Below are 22,294 nucleotides of genomic sequence, written 5' to 3' on the forward strand. Positions count from 1 at the left end.
TTGAATAATGACTCGTATTTAATTAGCAGAAAAAAACATTACCATCGATATCTATATACTTTTTTTTCATTAACAGATTCAACAACGACATTTTTTATATTGAAGGTAATTTTAAAATGATCCTTAACTACTATTGAACGAAATGGCATTTCACCTGATATATTAACATCCCTTATTTCATCTGGATTTACATCTTTAGGGTTGTTGAAAAAAATACAAATTTCTCCTCGCATATTACAGATGGTCTTATAAGCCTGGTGTTGGTGCAGTGGTTAGGGCAGCGGCTTGGGACCCAAAAGGTCCTGAGTTCAAGCCCCGTTGGGCCACTGAATATATATATATATATATATATATATATATATATATATATATATATATATATATATATATATATATATATATATATATATATATATATATATATATATATATATATATATATATATATATATATATAGTTACGGCTGTGGAAATTCGCAAACCACCATTAAGGGCCCGTGGGTGAGATATCTCTAAGTACATGTGAAGTTAGCCCAAACCCATTGTATAGAGGGAATTTATGCGATTCATTCGGGCTGCGATCTTTTGAGTTAGGTATTTTTCTGTTCTATCATTATTTTGAACCAACCACGTCTCAACCGCCATCACACAACAACCACCTTAACCATCACGCCAGCCATCGTCACCAACTTCAACCACGCTCCAACCCTCATACAACAACAACAACAACAACGCCAACAGCCACGACCTTTACCTTCACAACTCGATCCCGCAAACATCGCATCACCGCCATTCCCAACGGCACCATAACCATCAAACCACCACTGAAAACCCTCCACCACCTTCACCTCTCTCCTTCTACGGCCATTCCCGTACCACCTGTGAACACTGAGCGTCGGGCTGTCTCGGGCCTGCTCGGCGATTGGTGCCGAACACACCGAGCCGCGAGCGCAAATAGCAGCCTTTCCGAGGGAGAATTCGGATCAAGAACGCTACACGCCCACTTCTCCTCCATCCAATGAGCAAGCGCGGAGCGGCTTGGCCCCGCCTCCAGGCGCGTCTGTGTGAAATCGATTTATGCAAATTCTAGGATCAGGGGAGATTCACGCACCCTTTCGTCCGACCAATGGGCGAGCGTGGCTCTGCCCCCGAGGTCATCCTGATCTGGATATTTGCATATTAACTGCTCCTGCCGGCCTATAAGAAGGCGAGCGCAAGGCGAATGAAGTCAGTCGAGTCGGGTGGAGAGTCAGTCGAGTCCGGTGGCGAAGTGATCGGTGTGTCTTCGAGTTGGATTCTGGAGTCGGCTGAGAAGAGTTGCGGGAAGAGGCAAAGGAGCTCGGGTCCGAGGCGAGAAGGACGGCGGTCGGCGACGAGGCCGTGGTGTGGGATCGCTAGTCGCGGGACCCAAGCCAGCCAGCCATCTCCCTCCCCCAGGGCATCAACAATTCCCGCTTTCACCCACGCTGAGATAGTGCAAAAAGGGGGCCCCGTTCCCACCCCACTCCAAACGTCGTGCCAACGAGACCCACCAAGGAGCACCGAGTCGGGGCACAGCCACGCGGCCACATCTGCGGCTCGACCGCAAACGCGTCACGAGGATGCGGGTAGGACCCCCCCGGTCTCGCAGGCCTGGACGCTCCTCCAGGTCATGCTTACAATTGGCCTACAGGCCTGTCTGCCCCCTTCTCTATGAGGGTGGCTTCTTTCCTTTGCTTTTGAGTAAATGTGTGTTGGCGCCGTCTATAAAGTAGAACTGTATAAGTGTTGCTGTGTGTGCGCGTAGTCGGTATTAACTCTGCGTCGTTGTTGCTTTTGTTTTGGTTTCTATGTGCATTTTGACTGTTGGCTGTATATATGTGCTTTCCGTGTGCCAGGAAATAAATGTGCTTTGTGTGAACTGTTTTCCCTTTTCGCTTCGTCTTTTCTTCATTGACCCTCCATACTGCTTCACGTAAAGGGTTCGTAGTGGGCTTAATACGCCCGGTAATTAATCGGAACCGTCGAGGCCGACGATAACACCGCACGGTTATCACTGTAGCACGGACTTCTTCTTCTTCCTCTTTCGGCTTGCTCCCGTTAGGGGTCGCCACAGCGGACCAACCGTCTCCATTTCGATCTATCCTCCACATCTTCCATTGACACTCCAACCACCCGCATATCCGCCCTCACCGCATCCATGAACCTCTTCTTTGGCCTTCCTCTTCTCCTCCTACCTGGCGGCTCCATCTTCAACATCCTTCTCCCGATATACTCCGTTTCCCTCCTGTGCACATGTCCAAACCATCTCAATCTCGCCTCTCTCACTTTGTCTCCAAACCGTCCTACCTGCGCTGTCCCTCTAATATACTCATTTCTTATCCTATCCATCCTCGTCACTCCCAACGAGAATCGCAGCATCTTTAACTCTGCCACCTCCAGCTCCGCTTCCTGTCTTTTTGTCAGTGCCACCGCCTCCAAACCATACAACATAGCTGGTCTCACTACCGTCTTATATACTTTCCCCTTCACTCTTGCAGCTACCCTTCTGTCACAAATCACTCCTGCAACTCTTCTCCACCCACTCCATCCTGCCTGCACTCTCTTTTTCACTTCTCTCCCACACTCTCCGTTACTTTGGACAGTTGATCCCAAGTATTTAAACCAATCCACCTTCCCCACCTCAACTCCTTGCAATCGCACCATACCACCACCCTCCCTCTCATTTACGCACATGTACTCCATCTTACTCCTACTGACTAACATTCCCCTTCTCTCCAGTGCGTACCTCCACCTCTCAAGGCTCGATTCAACCTGCTCCCTACTCTCCCTACAGATCATGATGTCATCCGCGAACATCATAGTCCACGGAGACTCCAGTCTGATCTCGTCCGTCAACCTGTCCATCACCATTGCAAACAGGAAAGGGCTCAGAGTCGATCCTTGGTGCAATCCCACTTTAACCTTAAACCGGTCCGTCATTCCTACCGCACACCTCACCGCTGTCACACTGTCCTCATACATATCCTGCACGATCCTCACATACTTCTCCACCACTCCCGACTTCCTCATACAATGCCACAACTCCTCTCTTGGCACCCTATCATAAGCTTTCTCTAAACCAACAAACACACAATGTAACTCTTTCTGGCCTTCCCTATACTTCTCCATCAACATTCTCAAAGCAAACATCGCATCAGTGGTGCTCTTTCCTGGCATAAACCCATATTGCTGCTCACAGATCGTCACCTCTCCTCTCAACCGAGCTTCCACCACTCTTTCCCACAACTTCATGGTGTGGCTTAACAACTTTATCCCTCTGTAATTTCCACAGCTCTGCACATCACCCTTATTCTTGAAAATCGGAACCAGTACACTTAATCTCCACTCCTCCGGCATCCTCAATCACTGTAGCACGGAACGGACCGCTTAAGCGGTTTGTGTCCGGAGTCGACCTGCGGCGAGGTACGATCGCCCGGTTTACCATCTGCGTGGGTACTTAGGTAGGTCGAGTTTGGCGAACAACCCTATCCTACGCGGGTGGCCGATTGGCACGATTGTGGTGAGGTCGAAAGGCCCACCTGTAACTGGCTCCGGGCGATAGTTCCCAGAGGGTCACGACTGAATTGTCCGTCCGGTGAGCAACGCGGTCGCGATTCGAGTGACGCGGCCGTTAGCACGCCGGCGGGCGCGAATTCACAACAATATATGCCAAGTCGTATAACACCAGGGGGTTGACTCAGCCTGTCATCCTTCCGAGGTCGGCGAAATGAGTACCAGTGCACTGGGCCCGGTGGATGCCCTGGTTAGAATAGGTGTACTATATCCCTGTGTGCCGTAAGAGGCGACCAGGGTTGCGTCAGGAAGGGCATCCGGCGTAAAAACCTATGCCAAATCATTATGCGGACAAGAAAACGAATTTCCATATCGAATGGGTCGAGGCCCGGGTTACCAACGACTGCCACCGGTACCGGTGGTCAGCAGGGTACCAGTGGAAATTGTGCTACTGCTGGGCGAAGAAGGAGACGGGGAAGGCGAGTCCGGAGGCAGTGGGAGAGGGGGAAGGGTAGAAGTGTGGAGGTGAGAGTTGGAACTCTGAATGTTGTGACGATGACTGGCAAAGGACGAGAGTTGGCTGATATGATGGAGAGAAGAAAGGTAGACATACTGTGTGTACAAGAGACCAAGTGGATGGGGAGTAAGGCTAGGAGCATTGGAGGTGGTTTCAAAGTGTTCTACCATGGTGTGGATGGGAGGAGAAATGGTGTCGGGGTAATCCTGAAGGAAGATTTAATTATGTCAAGAGGGTATTGGAGGTGAGGAGAGTGTCTGACCGAGTGATGAGTGTGTAGTTGGAAATTGAAACGGTGATGATGAATGTCATCAGTGGATATGCCCTGCATATGGGGTGTGAGATGGAGGAAAAAGAAGATTTCTGGAGTGAGTTTGATGAAGTGGTGGAGAGTGTATTCAAGGAAGAAAGAGTGGCGATTGGAGCGGATATCAATGGGCATGTTGGGGAAGGGAATAGAGATAATGAGGAGGGGATGGGTAGGTACGGTGTCAACGAGAGGAATGTGGAAGGGCATATGGTGGTGGATTTTGCAAAAAGAATGGAAATGGCGGTGGTAAATATGTATTTTAAGAAGGAGCACAGGGTGACGTACAAGAGTGGAGGAAGGTGCACACAGGTGGACTACGTCTTAGGCACGAGATGCAACCTGAAAGAGATTAGAGACTGTAAGGTGGTGGTGGCGGAGAGTGTAGCTGGACAGCATCGGATGGTGGTTTGTTGGATGATTTTGGTAGTGAGGTTGAGGAAGAGAGTGAGGGCTAAACCAAGGACCAGATGGTGGAAGCTGAAGGAGGAAGACTGTTGCGTGGAATTTACGGAGGAGGCGAGACAGGTGTTGGATCGTGGTAAAGATGGGTGGGATGATTGGGCAACTACAGCAGAAGTGCTGAGGGAGAAAGCGAGGAAGGTACTTGGTGTGACATCTGGACAGAGGAAGGAAGATAAGCAGACTTGGTGGTGGAACGAGGAAGTATAGGAAAGTATAAGGAAGAAGGGGTTGGCAAAAAAGAAGTGGGATAGTCAGAGAGATGAAGAAAGTCGGCAGGAGCACAAGGAGTGGCGGCGAAAGGCAAAGAGAGAGGTGGCAAAGGCTAAGAAAAAGGCATATGACGAGCTGTATGAGAAGTTGGATACAAAAGAAGGGGAAAAGGATTTATACCGATTGGCAAGACAGAGGGACCGAGCTGGGAAGGATGTGCTGCAGGTTAGGGTGATAAAGGACGCAAATGGGAATGTGCTGATGAGCGAGGAGAGTGTGTTGAGAAGGTGGATGGAGTACTTTGAGGAGCTGATGAATGGAGAGAGAGAGAGGGGGGGAGAGAGAGAGAGAAAGAGAAAGAGAAAGAGAGAAAGAGAAAGAGAAAAAGAAAGAGAGAGAGAAAAAGAAAGAGAGAGAGAAAAAGAAAGAGAGAGAGAAAAAGAAAGAGAGAGAGAAAGAGAGAAAGAGAAAGAGAAAGAGAAAGAGAAAGAAAAAGAGAAAGAGAAAAAGAAAAAAAAAGAGAAAGATAAAGAGAAAGAGAAAGAGAAAGAGAAAGAGAAAGAGAAAGAAAAAGAGAAAGATAAAGAGAAAGAGAAAGAGAGAGAGAGAGAGAGAGAGAGAGAGAGAGAGAGAGAGAGAGAGAGAGAGAGAGAGAGAGAGAGAGAGAGAGAGAGAGAGAGAGAGAGAGAAAAGGTTGGAAGAGGTGGAGATGGTGAATCTGGAAGTGGGGTGGATCAGTAAGGATGAAGTGAGGACTGCTATGAAGAAGATGAAAAGTGGAAAGGCGGTTGGCCCAGATGGTATACCAGTGGAGGCATGGAAGTGCTTAGGAGAGATGGCAGTGGGGTTGTTAACCAGATTGTTTAATAAAATCTTGGAAAGTGAGAGGATGCCTGAGGAGTGGAGATTAAGTGTACTGGTACCGATTTTTAAGAACAAGGGTGATGTGCAGAGCTGTGGTAATTACAGAGGTATAAAGTTGTTAAGCCACACAATGAAGTTGTGGGAAAGAGTAGTGGAAGCTCGGTTGAGAGGAGAGGTAATGATTTGTGAGCAGCAATATGGCTTTATGTCAGGAAAGAGCACGACAGATGTGATGTTTGCTTTGAGGGTGTTGATGCAGAAGTATGGGGAAGGCCAGAAGGAGTTGCATTGTGTGTTTGTGGATTTAGAGAAAGCTTATGACAGGGTGCCAAGAGAGGAGTTGTGGTATTGTATGAGGAAGTCGAGAGTGGTAGAGAAGTATGTAAGGATGGTGCAGGATATGCATGAGGACAGTGTGATGGCGGTGAGGTGTGCGGTGGGAATGACGGACCGGTTTAAGGTAAAAGTGGGATTGCACCAAGGATCGGCTCTGAGCCCTTTCCTGTTTGCAATGGTGATGGACAGGTTGACGGACGAGATCAGACTGGAGTCTCCATGGACTATGATGTTCACGGATGACATCATGATCTGCAGGGAGAGTCGGGAGCAGGCTGAGGCGAGCCTTGAGAGGTGGAGGTACGCACTGGAGCGAAGGGGAATGATAGTCAGAAGGAGTAAGACGGAGTACATGTGCGTAAATGAGAGGGAGGGTGGTGGTATGGTGCGGTTGCAAGGAGTTGAGGTTGGGAAGGTGGATGGGTTCAAATACTTGGGATCAACTGTCCAAAGTAACGGAGAGTGTGGGAGAGAAGTGAAAAAGAGAGTGCAGGCAGGATGGAGTTTGTGGAGAAGAGTTGCAGGAGTGATTTGTGACAGAATGGGAGCTGCAACAGTTAAGGGGAAAGTATATAAGACGGTAGTGAGACCAGCTTTGTTGTATGGTTTGGAGGCGGTGGCGCTAACAAAAAGACAGGAAGCGGAGCTGGAGGTGGCAGAGTTAAAGATGCTGCGATTCTCGTTGGGAGTGACGAGGATGGACAGGATAAGGAATGAGTATATTAGAGGGACTGCGCAGGTAGGACGGTTTGGAGACAAAGTGAGAGAGGTGAGATTGAGATTGTTTGGACATGTGCACAGGAGGGAAGCGGAGTATATCGGGAGAAGGATGCTGAAGATGGAGCCGCCAGGCAGGAGGAGAAGAGGAAGGCCAAAGTGGAGGTTCATGGATGCGGTGAGGGCGGACATGCAGGTGGTTGGAGTGTCAATGGAAGATGTGGAGGATAGAGCGAAATGGTGACGGTTGATCTGCCGTGGTGACCCCTAACGGGAGCAACCGAAAGAAGAACAAGATATTACAGATGGTCTTATCTTTTCTTTCTCAAGCTTCATCCATGAGGTTTATCTTTTTTGATACTTTTTCTTGTTTCATCGTTTTTTGTAGTTTTGAATATATTGCCAGAAGGAGAGGAGAAACTTTTGTTCGTGCTACTTTAATTGATGTTCTTCCAGATATATTAAAAGCCCTTCCACTGAAGGAAATTGAAGAACTTATATTATTCACCATAATTGTTTTTATCCAACAGTTGTTATATTTATCTTGATTCAATTTTACATCCTCGACATATTTCTCAGTATCTTTGACAAATGAAGAGATTGATTGAAACTTGTCTTTTGTGTCTTGATACATTGTATTTATGAAGTGAAAAAAGTTGGAGGATAAAATGGTTTTAAGCACAGATTCACTTATAGATTAAACGAAATTTTCATTAAGAACATTTTATTTTAAGCAAAGTTTTATTGTATAAATATGGTGAATACAATGTACTGCGATGTTTGTAATCATGAATATAAATGTTATAAAAAACACGTTCAAACAAACAAACACACATTCAATCTTTTCAGACAAATATCTCCACTTGACCAAGAAACAAAACATTGTGATAGATGTGATAATGATATTCTTTAAAAAGATTATTATAAACACCTTCAATCACGCAAACACAAGAACAATAAAGAAAGGGAAGGTGCCACTAAATTCTCCATTGAAAACACTAATGGGGCATTTAAAGGACATATAAAAATAAGATTGTTTCACTTTCAAGACCCTGGACCATCTTCAATCATGGAAGCTGTTGATATGGTTAAACAAAGTATTGAAACTATAATTAAAAACACATGAAGTGAAATGAAAACTTTTAAGTTTTATATGGGAGTAAAATGAAATATGGAAAGACAAGGTGATGAAACTACTCCCTATATCAGGACAAACCCTCACTTTATCTCATCATTTCAAGATTTTGTAAGATGTGATGTTTACGATGAACTCCAGAAACAAGAACAACATGTTGATAATACTGTAGTAGGTCGTGGATTTACGATTACAAAAATAATCTTTTTAGATATACACATCTTAAAATCAGATCCTCTTCACACTTCTTCTTATATTGATTTACCAAAAGAGATAAAACTAAAGAAAGCGGTTGTTAGTATTCAAAACAAAGATAATAAATGTTTTCTATGGTGTGTTCTTGCTCACCTGCATCTTCCACAATGGAATCCTGAAAGGGTTGAATATTATAAGAAATACAAGAATACATTAAATGTTAAAGATTTAAAGTTTCCAATGTCATTGAGAGATATTCCTAAATTTGAGAAAATAAATAATCGATCTGTTAATGTATATGGATTAAAGGATACAAACAAAGTTCAGATATTAAAAATTTCAAACAACTATAAAAATGATGAAATACACATTGACCTCAACTTTACTTCAAAGGAAAAATCACATGAAACTTTCATCAAAAATTCATCAAGATTGACCAAATCACAACTATGTAAGACAAACTGTAAAACGTATCCTTGAAAGAGATGTCTCAACTCCTTTCACACAAAAGAACGATTAAATCAACATTCGAAATATTGTAGTAATCATAAATCAACCGTAATCAATTTACCAAAAGCAGGTTCAAATATATCATTCAATGATTTTAACAAATCTATAAAACATCCGTTTGTGATACATGCTGATTTTGAAAGTATCCTGGAAAAGATAGATACTGTTTCTCCAAATCCAAATAAACCATACACAAATAAATATCAAAAACATACTGCTTGTGGTTGGTTATTATATCAAATCATCTGTTGGTGATGAATACAACAAGTTCGACCTTTATAGAGGAGAAGATGCCTCAGAGGAGTTTGTAAGACGATTGGAAAAAGACTGTATAAGACGAAGAGAAATAATGGTAAAAACCGAAAAAACAAATGTCATTAACAAAGGGAGAGAAAAAGATATTTAGAAAAAACAGTATCTGTCATATTTGTGAGGAGAAAATTGAGGGAGAGGTCAAGGTTAGGGATCACTGTCATCTTACTGATAAATATCGAGGTCCAGCTCATTCCCGTTGTAATCTTAATTACAAGCCTCCAAACTTTATTCCTGTCTTTCTTCACAACAACGCTCACAATGACATACATCAATTCATAATTGAACTTTCAAAGACATCTGGAGATATTTCTGCCATTCCGAACACAGATAAAAAAATACATCTCATTCACAAAAACAATTCATACATCCACGAAAACCCATATCATATTTCTTGACACATACAAGTTTATGGCAAGTCCATTGTCTTACTTAGCATCAAATATTAAAAACTTACCAAATCTTAAATCATATTTCTCAAATCAAGAAGAGATTGATCTCTTATCACAAAAGGGAATATATCCCTATGACTATCTGGATTCATTTGAGAAGTTTAAAGAAACACAACTTCCTTCAAGGGAAAGTTTCTATGGCAAGTTGAATAAAACTCATATTTCCGATAGAGATTATACACAAGCTGAAAAGGTTTGGGAGAAGTTTAATATAAAGAATCTTGGAGAATATCATGATTTGTATCTTCAAACTGATGTGTTGTTATTGGCTGATGTGTTTGAAACTTTGAGAACAGTCTGTCATATTAAAAATTCTTATGGATGAGAGCCCGTTCACTATTACACAGCCCCGGGTTTGGCTTGGAGTGCTTTGTTAAAAATGACAAAATTTGGAATTAATCAGTGATATAGATATGCTTTTAATGAGAGAGAAGGCTAAAAGAGGAGGAATATCTCAAGTATGTTCCAAGAGATATGCTAAAGCAAATAACAAATATCTTCCTGATTATAATAAGAATGAGAACAACTCTTACCTGATGTATTATGATGCTAACAATTTGTATGGCTGGGCAATGTCTCAATCTTTACCTGATGGAAAACTTAAATGGGTTAAAGAAAAACATTATGAAAAAGTTTTCCAAGACATTGTTGTCTCCTCTGAAAAATAATTGGATGGAGCTGAAGTTGGATCTTATTTTGAGGTTGATTAAAAATATCCAGAAGAACTTCATCACAAACATAAAGACCGGCTTTATGCCCCTGATAAAGAAAGTCCAAGAAAAGAATGGTTAAATGATTACCAACAGTCATTAAATATAAAAGGTAAATCTCCAGAAAAACTACTTATGACATTAAATGATAAAGAAAGTTATGTTTTGCATCAAAGGAACTTGAGACAATATTTATTTGCTGGGTTGAGAGTGAGGAAAATTCATAGGATTTGGAAATTTAAGCCAAGTCATTGGTGAAAGAAGTATATTGATTTTAACACAAAAAGGAGAACAGAAGCAAAAACAGATTTTGAGAAGGACTTTTATAAATTGATGAATAATGCTGTATTTGGAAAGACTATGGAAAATGTTAGGAATCGACAAAACATAAGACTTGCTGTATCTTGGAAACAGGCTTCAAAGTTAATCAACAAAGCAAGTTTTGAATGGGTGGAGGTATTTTCAGAGAACTTTTGTGCTATTCATTTGAAAAAGAGAGTATTGAAATGGATAAACCTATTTATAAAGGAACATCAATTCTTGACTTGTCAAAGTTGCTAATGTATGACTATTACTATAATAATTTAAAATCAAAGTATAAGGATAATGTGTCATTGTTATATATGGATACAGATAGTTTTATATTTGAAATTAAGACGTGATTTATTTGAGGATATGATTGATAATATTGATATATTTGATACAAGTAATTATAAGTCAGGTGATATGTTGCTTTCATCAAAGAATAAAAAAGTTATTGGTAAGTGTAAAGATGAATTGGGTGGGAAGGTCATGAGTGAATTTATGGGATTGAGATCAAAGTCTTATGCTTTTACGTATATTGATAATAATAACATTGAAAGATGTGATAAGAAGCGAAAGGGAATAAAGAAAAATATAATCAAGGAAACAATAAACTTTAAACATTATTACAACTGTTTCACCTTAAAGAAGGAAGAGTGCAGAAAAATCAATACAATAAGAAGTTATAAACATCAATTATATTCAGAAGAGATAAAGAAGAAAGCATTAGGAGCTTTTGATGATAAAAGATATATTTTAGAGAATGGAATAAATAGTCTCCCTTATGGTTAAAAGTATGTGTTAGATATTGGGTTGGGGATTTTAATGGGTTTCCGCCGTCTTTTTACTGATTTATAAATAATAGAACCAAGCAATCACCAAACCAAAGAGTGGAGATGTAATCAGCCTTGGTATTTAAATGGAAAACGCAAAGAATGTGAGAAATATCAAATAAGCCTTATTGAAGAAATAACTGGAGTAAAAGTAGATAAAACAAGTAAGCGGATAAATTTAATTACAAATAAGTTGGAGGATGTAAAGAAAAGAAATTCATATCCTTGAATGGACTGAAAACTTTGATGGTTATCAATTGAACAATGGAAAAACAATTTACTACAATCTCAAAGTTATATGTGGCTCAGGAGGTGGTCAAACAAGAGCATTGAGAGAAGTTTATCATTTCATTTCTGCTCAACAAAAATACTTAAACCAAGAACTAAGTTCCAAAGTTATCTTTGTGAATATACTCGATGGTGATGAATGTCATCGGAAAATTAATTTATTCCCTAAAGGAGAACATGGACAAATATTCATTGGTTGGCTCTTTGAGTGGAAGGAAAATATGAAGGGAAAGAAATGCTTTAATCAGTGAGTCTCAATTTTACATTTGTTTGTGTGGGAGGGGGAGGAAATCAGTCTCCTATTTTGAGCTTTTGGGGCTTGAGTCAGAGAGTTTTTCCCATTCATTTGTATGGGAGGGGAGGAAATCGGTCTCCTATTTTGGGCTTTTTGGACCTTGAGATGGAAAGTTTTTCCCTTTTCTCCATTCATTTGTATGGCTACCTCAGAAGCCCCATTAATCCTCTACTCACATGCATCCAACAGACAATGGTCCCAAGACAGTGGTCCCAAGACAGTTATTCCATTAAATACGTGTAGATAGTCCCTTTCCTTTTGTCTTGCGGGATAACAGGGGCGTGCGTTATGATGATCTCATAGCTAGGTTTGCTTACATCATTTTTTTTCTTCATTTTGTTTCTACTCTACTCTTCTGATTATTCCTGAGGTAAATCTGAGCCACGTGCGTCTTTGTTGTGAGGTGGGCCCTCATAGAGGCCAGCGCGTGCGGCGCCGCTGCAAGGAAACGATAACGCGCGAGCATTAGCGGTGCAGAGCCCTCGTTCCCAAGCGAGCCCTAAACCCAACGTGTGCTGCGAGTCATACAGTGCACTTAGCAGTGCGGGATTATCGACTCGAGCTTCCGATGATTTGGGGAAGATTGCCGGTTGCATTAAAAAGGCATACGAATGAATACCTCTGAAGAGGCTGCACGAATGGTGTTTTTCACAACACAGGAAACACAGCCAGCACGACGCCCACGCTGCATGGAATGTGTACAGAGGCCGATAAAGGCGACCACGCCACGTTGGGCGGGATACGAGTGTGCGAAGTAAAAAGCGGTGTGTTCCTTTTCAACCAAATATTGGTGTTCCCCCGCACACATGCTATCAGTCATGCGAACGCGAGCGCTGGCCACGTGCGTAATGGCCGAACCCCGTGCACCGTTTGGAATGTGCTCGATGGCAGACACGTACGCCGCCCGTGAAACATGCATGGATTTATCCATAACGATGTACCTTCGGCCCTCGCTGGCAGCAGTGGATTCCCCACGGATGGTGAACGTCTTGTCGTCTCTGCGGCCAGCGAAGCTGCGATCGAGCCCGGGAGTGTTGTACAGTACAGGCCACGTTGGTGTGCGTGGAGCAGGCACGTTGCGGGACGATTCGCATGCCAATTTTGGTGTGGGCGATTTGTGTCATGTCGTGGGGTCGGAGCGAAATATGTTTGCTGTCTGGGATGACCTTGCCAGAAATGAAGTGAGGCGGTTTCCGGCCAAAGTTAGCGAGCCATGTGAGGAGTCGGGGCTAATCGGAGCGCCCGATTCATGTGATAACGTTTCGCTCCGGGGTGGCCCTCCCCCCGTGCTGCAAGTCCGATAAAGGTCGGAGTGGTCCCTCCGCCTTCCTCTTTATTTTTCACTCTCTCGCTCTGCCCTCGCCATCGCCTCACTCTGCTCGACATCACCACGACCCGCCTCCTGCTGCCTGGACTCCGCCCCTTCTCCACTCCAGCCCTTCCTTCATGAACATGGTCTCCACACCGTGTTATTTTCGCGTTAAGTCTGCTCTGTGTCCGCTTTTGTAAGTTGCTTGTTTATTTGCTGCACCACACCTCTCTCCCCTATCTCTGCACAACACACCCTAATAAATCCTGATCGTACCACATTCCATTCCTCGACCATTGTTAATAAATTATTATTCAGAATGTTCCCTGCTCGTTTTTGTCTTTTCTTCCATTGATCCAGCATGGTCCGAATCCTAGTTTAGCTGGCACTTTATTCCCAATGATCCGTTCCTTTTTGCTGGTACGTCCTTGGCAGTGTCGCTTGACTGCTTCCGATCCGGTAAAGTGATCGGGTTCGGACAAGGCGTACTGAGGGCGTGTTCCCCGGTAATTAAATCACGTGATTAATTAGGTAACCCGATTAATGCATAGATGGGAGGACCCGAGGTCATGTGATTGAGTTATTAGCGTCCACGGTTGGTTAAGCGACCCGCCACGTCACGGAATTATCCATGTGCGACGGCCTACAATTCCGGGGAGTCTGATGGGAGCCGAGATAGCTTCTCCCACTGAGTGGTCTTCTCACCTGATCCCTGGCCCGCAACAACATGTGTATGTGTGTGTGTGTATATATATATATATATATATATATATATATATATATATATATATATATATATATATATATATATATATATATATATATATATATATATATAGATATCTCGATTGAAAACATGAGGGCAATACCTCTGGGTGTTCACCTGTTAGCGGCTAGTTACGATAACCAGGGAACCACTGAAAGGTATGGATGACCCACAAAATATATAATGGAGAAGAAAGTAAATACCTATGGATTTTAATTTTTATTATTATTTTTCCAATGTAATGAACAAACTTTGGTACACCAAGGATGATGAAGGTTGTAGTTTCATCGGAATTGTTTGTATCATTTCGAGAAGAAAGCAAATATAACTCTTTTGGGTGGCAACCCCTGTAGACCCCGCCTGATCATATATATATATATATATATATATATATATATATATATATATATATATATATATATATATATATATATATATATATATATATATATATATATATATATATATATATATATATATATATGTATTGTTGTGGTTGACGAAATTCACAAACCACCATTCAGGTCCCTTAGGTGAGATATCTCTGTAAGTATATGTGTAGTTAGGCCCAAACCCATTGTTTAGAGGGAATAAATGTCATTCATGCGGGCTGCGACCCTTCTAGATAGCCGTTTTTCTTTTACTATCTTTATTTTGGACCAGCCGCCATTACAACAACCACCAACCACAACGCCGCTTCACAACAACCACCAACCACAACGCCGCTTCACAACAACAGCCACGACCTTTACCGTCACAACTCGCCACCATCGCATCACCACCATTCTTGCGCCACTTGTGGGCACCGATACTGGACTCGTGCAGGGCGCGCACCGAGCAGCGTGTTCAGAAACATCACAGACTTTCCGAAGAAAAACGGATCAAAAACGACTCACGCCCACTTCTGTTCCGTCCTATCGGAGAGCGTGGGGCGATTTGGCCCCGCCTCCAGGGCATTGGAGTGAGGTCGCTATGTGCAAATTCATGGATCAAAAAGCATTCACGCCCACTTTTCCTCGGTCCAATGGGGAGCCAGTTAGAGGTGAAGGGTCGGAGGTAAAGGGTCAAAGGTGAAGGGGCGAAGCCACGGGGCATATAAGGGGCTGCGTTCGTCAGTCAAAGCAGTAAGAGTTCGCAGTTGGCAGTTCGCAGTTCGAGTTCGCGGTTGGGAGTTGTTGGTGGAGCTGGGAAGAAGTGGTACTAGTCAGAGTGAAGAGGACGGAGCTGTGGAGAGGTGGCGGCGGCGAAGGCGATCGAGGGGGTGCTCGCGTCGGAGTCGGGGAGCTGCGGAGGTCGGCGGCGCGACCGAGGTCGAGGTGGAGACGCTCGTCGCGGGACCCGAGACAGGGTGATATCCTCCTCCCCCCCGAGCATCAACAACCCCCTCCTGTTTCCCCCCCGCGCTGAGATAGTGCGACAAGGGGGCCCCTTTCCCACCCCCTACCAGACACTGTCCGCGAGGCCCGCGGAGTTGAGGCGCCACCGCCGCTTTGCGTCTCATCATCAGACGGGTAGGCCCGACACGGTCTCGGCCCCAGGCCTGCCTACCCCCCTCATCCTGGAGGGTGGTTCTTTTTCTTTTGCTTTGGGTATATGTGTTGTCGGCGCCGTCTGTGAAGTAAAATTGTATAAGTGTTGCCGTGTGCTCGGTAGTCGGATAGCTCTGCATTGTCTTCTTCTTTTATATTTGCTTTTTGTGTAATATTGTGTGTTTCTTCTCCTTTTACATTTGCTTTTGATGTAATTGTATATGTGTGCTTCCCGTTCATCGCGAAATAAATGTGAATTATGTTGAACTGTTTTCCCGCTTCGCTTCGTCTTTTCTTTCATTGAATCTCCATCTTGCTTCACGTAAAGGGTTGGTCGTGGGCTAAAACGCCCGATAATTAATCGAACCGTCGAGGCCGACGAATAACACCGCTCGGTTATCCCGATAGTACGGAACGGGTCGCTTTAAGTGGCCCGTGTCCGAAGTCGACCTGCGGCGAGGTGCGATCGCCCGGTCTACCCTCCGTGTGGGTACTTAGGTAGGTCGAATTTGGCGAGCAACCCTATCCCACGCGGGGGCCGATTGGCACGATCGTGGTGAGACCGAAAGGTCCACCCGTGACTAGTTCCCGGCGTTAGTCCGAGAGGGTCACGACTGGATTGTCCGTCCGGTGGGCGACGTGCTGCGATTCGAGTTACGTGGCCGTCCGCACGCCGGCGGGCGCGAATCCGCAACAATATATATACATATATATATATATATATATATATATATATATATATATATATATATATATACATATATATATATATATATATATATGCCAGCGAAGCTGAGATTGAGCCGGGGAGTGTTGTGCAGTGCAGGCCACATTGGTGCGCGTGGAGCAGGCACGTTGCGGGACGATTCGCATGCCAATTTTGGTGTGGGCGATTCGTGTCATGTCGTGGGGTCGGAGCGAAATATGTTTGCTGTCTGGGATGCTTTCGTTTGTGTCATTGCCTCACTCTGACAGTCAGGTCAGGTTCGATCTGTGACCTGCTACAGGTACCATGTAAACCTGTACTAACCTGTTCCATGGTCGGGTTGTCGGCGACTAAACCGTCTCCCCCACCAGGTTTTCTGGTGAGGAGGGTGTTTGGATATGGACACCCAGCAGGATTAAAAACAAAACCTGTCAAAGGGCGGAGGAGCTCCTTGTGAGCCAACGGCCATCCATATCTAGTGCCCAACTGTGTCTGCGGACGTCCTCCTGCAGTTGGGTTACTTCTTATTAGGAGGTTGGTGGCAGGATTTGCACTCCAGCCACCGTAAAACGCTTCATTCCGCAAAACGCAAAAACGCAAAAAAATCTGAAAACCCACTCCGTGGGAGTACCTCCTGTGCAGCTTCCCTTCGCAGGGCAGCTCACCGGATGATGGGATTGGGGCAAAGCCTTCGGGACCCCCAATCTTTGATAGGAGTGAAACCACGGGGTAACATCCCTGGGTCAGATTGCGGGAGAGTGTGTCGGGGTGGTGTTGAGGTGTCGCTCCACCAGACGGCGGTCTCCTTGGGTTAACCTGAGGCGGTCCTTCTGGTGGGTGCCTGGAATGTCCTATCCCTAAGAGAGGATGATCACCTGTCTCTGTTATCATCTGAGCTCAAGCGTTTGGACATCGGGATTGCAGCTCTCTCTGAGGTTCGGAGACCGGATTGCGGCGAGATAATGGTGGGTGGTTACACCTACTATTGGTCTGGTCGCTCTGATGGTTACCATACCCAAGGAGTTGCTGTAGCTGTGTCCAATAAGCTGACCCCAATGATAATTGAGGTAACACCGGTCAACGAGCGTATTATGAGATTAAGGATTCGTCACTCCTTAGGTGTCATTTCCCTGGTCTCTATTTATGCTCCGACTGAGGCGAGTGATCTTACCGTGAAGGATGCATTCTACGCCACACTCGAGTCTGTGGTTGATCAATGCCCCAGACGAGATACACTTCTAGTCTTGGGGGATTTCAATGCATCGACTGGAACTGATAGGGATGGTTATGAGGTGTGTGTTGGTCCCCATGGGTCAGGAACTATGAACCAGAATAGCACTAAGTTCCTTGACTTTGCAAGAAGTCATGGACTTAGGGTGGCTGGTTCATGGTTTCAGCGCCCGCAAGCTCATCGCTGGACTTGGTATTCCAACGCTGGCGGTGTGGCAAAGGAGATTGACCATGTCCTCATTGACGGTCGTTGGAGGATGATCCAGAACTGCAGGGTCTACCGGAGTGCTCAGTTCCTCAATACTGACCACAGGCTTATTGTAGCAACTCTAAAGCTGCACCTTAAATCCTGAGAATGGTACCATCCCAGCCTAGGCTGGATGTTGCCAAGCCTCAGGGATGAGAGAGTAGCTGAGGAGTTTGCGAACAGGCTGAGTGGACACTTGGGGGTCTGGGTGCTTTGGGGGTCCCTGAAGAGTTGTGGAGCACCTTCAAGACCACCGTCCTTGATGTTGCCGTGGATGCCTTGGAGTTCACCGCAGGGGCAAAGAAGAATTTTGTCTCTCAAGGGACACTGGATACCATTGACCAGAGTCGCAGGGCCAGGCTGAATGGCAGAGCTGAGCTGTTCAGGGAGCTGAGGCGTAAAACTGTACGTGCACTGAGGGTGGACAAGGAGGCCTATGTGCGAGGAATCTGTGAGGGGTAGAGCATCACCTGGGACAGGTGATTCTCGTCCCGCTACAGGGAATTCGCGCATTACGCTCATCCAAGCCCATCCCTCGGAGCACTGCAGTCGAGCAGAGAGTGGTAGGCTCTTGACAGAGGAGTCTGAAGTGAAGGCCCGCTGGGCCGGTTACTTTGAGCGGTTGTACCAGGCTGATCCCCCAGCTGTCGAGTTGGACGTCATGGTGTTACAATCCCTGTTGCTGACCTCGAATCAACAACTGTGGTCCACCATCGCTGTGGAAACACGGGCTGCGGTGAACCAGTTGAAACGGGGCAAAGCTCCAGGGATCTGTGGCATCCATGCTGAACTTCTCAAGGCTGGTGGAAATGCTGCACTCAAGGCTGTTGCATGCAGTTTTGTGCTCTGCCTGGAACACAGGCATCATCCCAACTGACTGGAAGAGGGGCCTTGTTGTCCCTCTCTGGAAAGGGAAGGGTGATCGCCAAGACTGCAACAACTACCGAGGGGTGACGCTGCTCTCAGTGCCGGGCAAGGTCTTTGCTCGGATAATTCTTGATAGGGTTCGCCACCATCTGCTTGAGCACCAGCGTCCAGAGCAGTCAGGCTTTACACCAAAGAGGTCAACGATTGACCGTATCCTTGCTCTTCGTGTCCTCACTGAACGAGACGAGAAAGCAGGGGCTGCTTGCAGCCTATGTTGATCTCTGTAAAGCGTTCCGATTCAGTGAATCGGGATGTCCTCTGGAGGATTCTTGGTCTTCGTGGGGTGCCACCGAAACTGATCGATCTGATGTCTGAACTCTACTCTGGTACTGAGAGTGCTGTGAAGTGTGGTGGTACCGCCTCTGACTTATTTCCAGTTGTTACTGGAGTTCGTCAGGGATGTGTACTTGCCCCCACACTTTTCAGCACTTGTATGGACTGGATTTTTGGGAGGATGTCGGAGAGATCAAGTTGCGGTGCATCGTTTGGCAATGTCAAGATCTCGGACCTTGATTTTGCAGATGATGCAGTCATCTTTGCGGAGACTTTAGACATCCTCTTGGGGGCCCTCGAGGTGCTGAATGAGGAGTCGGAGCCGTTGGGATTACGGATTTCTTGGGTCAAAACAAAGATCCAGGCTTTCGGTGACATCTTGGATGCTGCTGTCCTGTCTGTGTCTGTTTGTGGTGAGGATGTTGAGGTCGTGGATAGATTCACTTACCTTGGCAGTGATATTCATGTCTCCGCAGGTTGTGAGCCGGAGGTCAATAGACGTCTGGGTCGGGCCTGGGGAGTCATGGATTCACTGGATCATGGGGTGTGTGGCGCTGCCGGTACCTGTGCGGGAGGACGAAAGTCCGAGTCTTCAGGTCCTTGGTACTTCCAGTCTTGCTCTATGGGTGCGAGACTTGGACTTTGACCAAGGATCTGAGACGGAGACTTAATTCCTTTGGTACCAGGTCTCTTCGGAGAATCCTTGGCTATCGCTGGTCGGATTTTGTGTCCAACGAGCGGTTGCTGAGAGAGACTCGGATGAGATTTGTTACCTGCATAGTCCGTGAGCGTCAGCTGCGGCTGTATGGACATGTGGCTCGTTTTCCTGACGCTGATCCTGCTCACCAGATTCTCTCAGCGAGGGAGTCTCATGAGTGGAGGAGGCCAGTGGGCCGACCACGTGCCTCATGGTTGCAGCAGGTTGACCATCATCTCAAGGAGATGGGGATGGGCCTGGCATCTGCCTGGGGGATGGCCAGACGGAGGCCCCTGGAGTACCGGCGGAAAGTGGACGCAGCGACGCGCTGTTCTGGCACATGCTCCCATACCTGACCTGACCTGACCTGACTCACTCTGCTCGAGTATATATATATATATATGTATATATATATATATATATATATATATATATATATATATATATATATATATATATATATATATATATATATATATATATTAATGCCATGAACAAACTTTGGGACAAACACGGTGATGAACATTGTGTCATAGGTTCATCAAAGCCCTATTTGTAGTTTCAGAGAAGAAGTTGAAAGTATTTGTGGACGGAATCCCACAAGCTGAGCAAGGACGGAAGATGGCGCCATCCCATAAGCTCACCGGAACTCCGTTCCAGGTGAGCTAAAATGGAGTTCATGTGAATGAGGACTTGTTCTGAGCTCTGGAGTTTGTTCACAATCTATGAAGCAAAGTAATGAGAGTCGATCACATCATAAAGGTGAAGTTTGATTACACAAGATTTGTATAAGCAGTTCGAGGTTGAATAAACCGATGAAGTGAGTCAATGAAAATTACATCGTTTTGACAGTACACACCACACACCATTAATCGTGGTTGATTGGTAAGATAAAAGGAAATGTTGAGTTCTTGCTGTTTATTTTAACATGTCATTTTCAAAATACAGCCTCTTTATCACATCATACGACCTCTTCATCACAAATGAGGTCACTTCTCTCATTCTTTGTCCATTTTTTTTGAATGACGTGCTACCTTTTGTTGCTGACATGGTTTATTTTGCCATTGAAAGTGATCTTTTATTGATTTTTTTTGTGCCACATTTGCAATTTTGTTTCTTTTGACGTTGCAATTTCCACCACTTATGTACTTGCCATTTTCCGAGATATCTTGTAACGATACTGAAGGTCTGTCCGAAACTCCTTGATGTGTTTCTGCTGGTGACAGTTGTCCGGTTTCCTCTAAAAGTACAACTTGTGACGCAATGTTTTTGAAGCATTCCAAACAAAATATTTTCAATCATATTTTCAACTCGGTGGCCTAAGTTGGCTGATACGTTCGAAATAACAGATGTTTGTAAAAGCTGGATAGGAAGTTGTCTTCGATTATTTATATAGATTTTGTCATGTCGGCACTTTTTTGTTTTATTTGTTAACCTCCGCCATCGAAGATCGGAGGTTACTGTTTTCACCCCTTTCTGTTTGTTTGTTTGTTTGTTTGTTAACAGTATTACGGAAAAAACTCCTCGACGGATTTCGACGAAACTTGGTGGGGGGGGGGGGGTTAGGTATGGTCCAAGGATCATGCCATTAGATTTTGGACTTTTATTTGTTCCCCCCCCCAAAAAAAATTGTTGGAGAATTTTTTTTTTGCATTTCTACATGTTTTGAGTGATTTCCAACCCCCCTCCCAAAAAAAAAATTGTGAGAGAAAAAAGTTTTTTTTTTGCATTTCTACATGTTTTAAGTGATTTCCACCCCCCCCCCCCGTCCCAAAAAAAATGTTGGAGAAAAGAACTATAACTCTGTCAGCACTGTTGACATCATATTTAATGAATAAGATATAAGGTTCACTTGAGTGACCCAGCAGTATTGGCGGCGGAGGTTTTGCACTCTCCCGAGTGCTCCCCCTCTAGTTTTTCCTGTTTTCCTTTTAAACTGTCCTGTGTTTTCCTCGTTTGGTAAAACATTTTGTTCATGTAAACTATGGACACAACAAAGCTCTTACAGGCCGAGGTTATGTTTTCATCAAATTGTATGAAAAACAAGTCTGAAGACGACAATGGTTCACGAGCGGTATTTGACGATGCAGATTGTTTCAGAAGTCAAGGATGAGACAATGTGATAATGTTTGACCAAGTTATAAAAATGATCAACATGATGTGGTACGAGTGACAGGTTATTAGCTGCAAAATGTCGAAAACCCGGTTTTGTTCAACAACTTTCAAAATTTGACTTTTGCATAACCTTTAAAGGTCACAAAACAATGTTGTGGACATTAAAATAAGGAAACAGGATAGTGCTAGAGCTTATTGGAGTTAGTTTGTCAAAGAAGGTCGAAAACCCGGTTCGATTCCCACAACTTTGAAAATTTGACCTTTGTGAACCTTAAAGGTCAAAGGTCAAGGATTATGACCTTTGGTGCAAAACTTCCTCTGGAACATTCCAGAACAATATAACGTCATATAGGCTATCTGGCATTTCGCACTCCTCGGATTATCCATACTTTGATGAAATCAGCGTAAAAACAAACTTGAAGGGGGCGCCACATGCAAGGTGTTCGAGATGGAGAAAAATGGTTTCAAGACTTGAGGTGGGGAATGACCTCAAGATTATGCATAAAAAATAT

This window comes from Eptatretus burgeri, chromosome 8 (assembly GCF_056783735.1).
Source record: "Eptatretus burgeri isolate ZD-2024b chromosome 8, Ebu_testis_v1, whole genome shotgun sequence".
Lineage (NCBI taxonomy): Eukaryota > Metazoa > Chordata > Myxini > Myxiniformes > Myxinidae > Eptatretus > Eptatretus burgeri.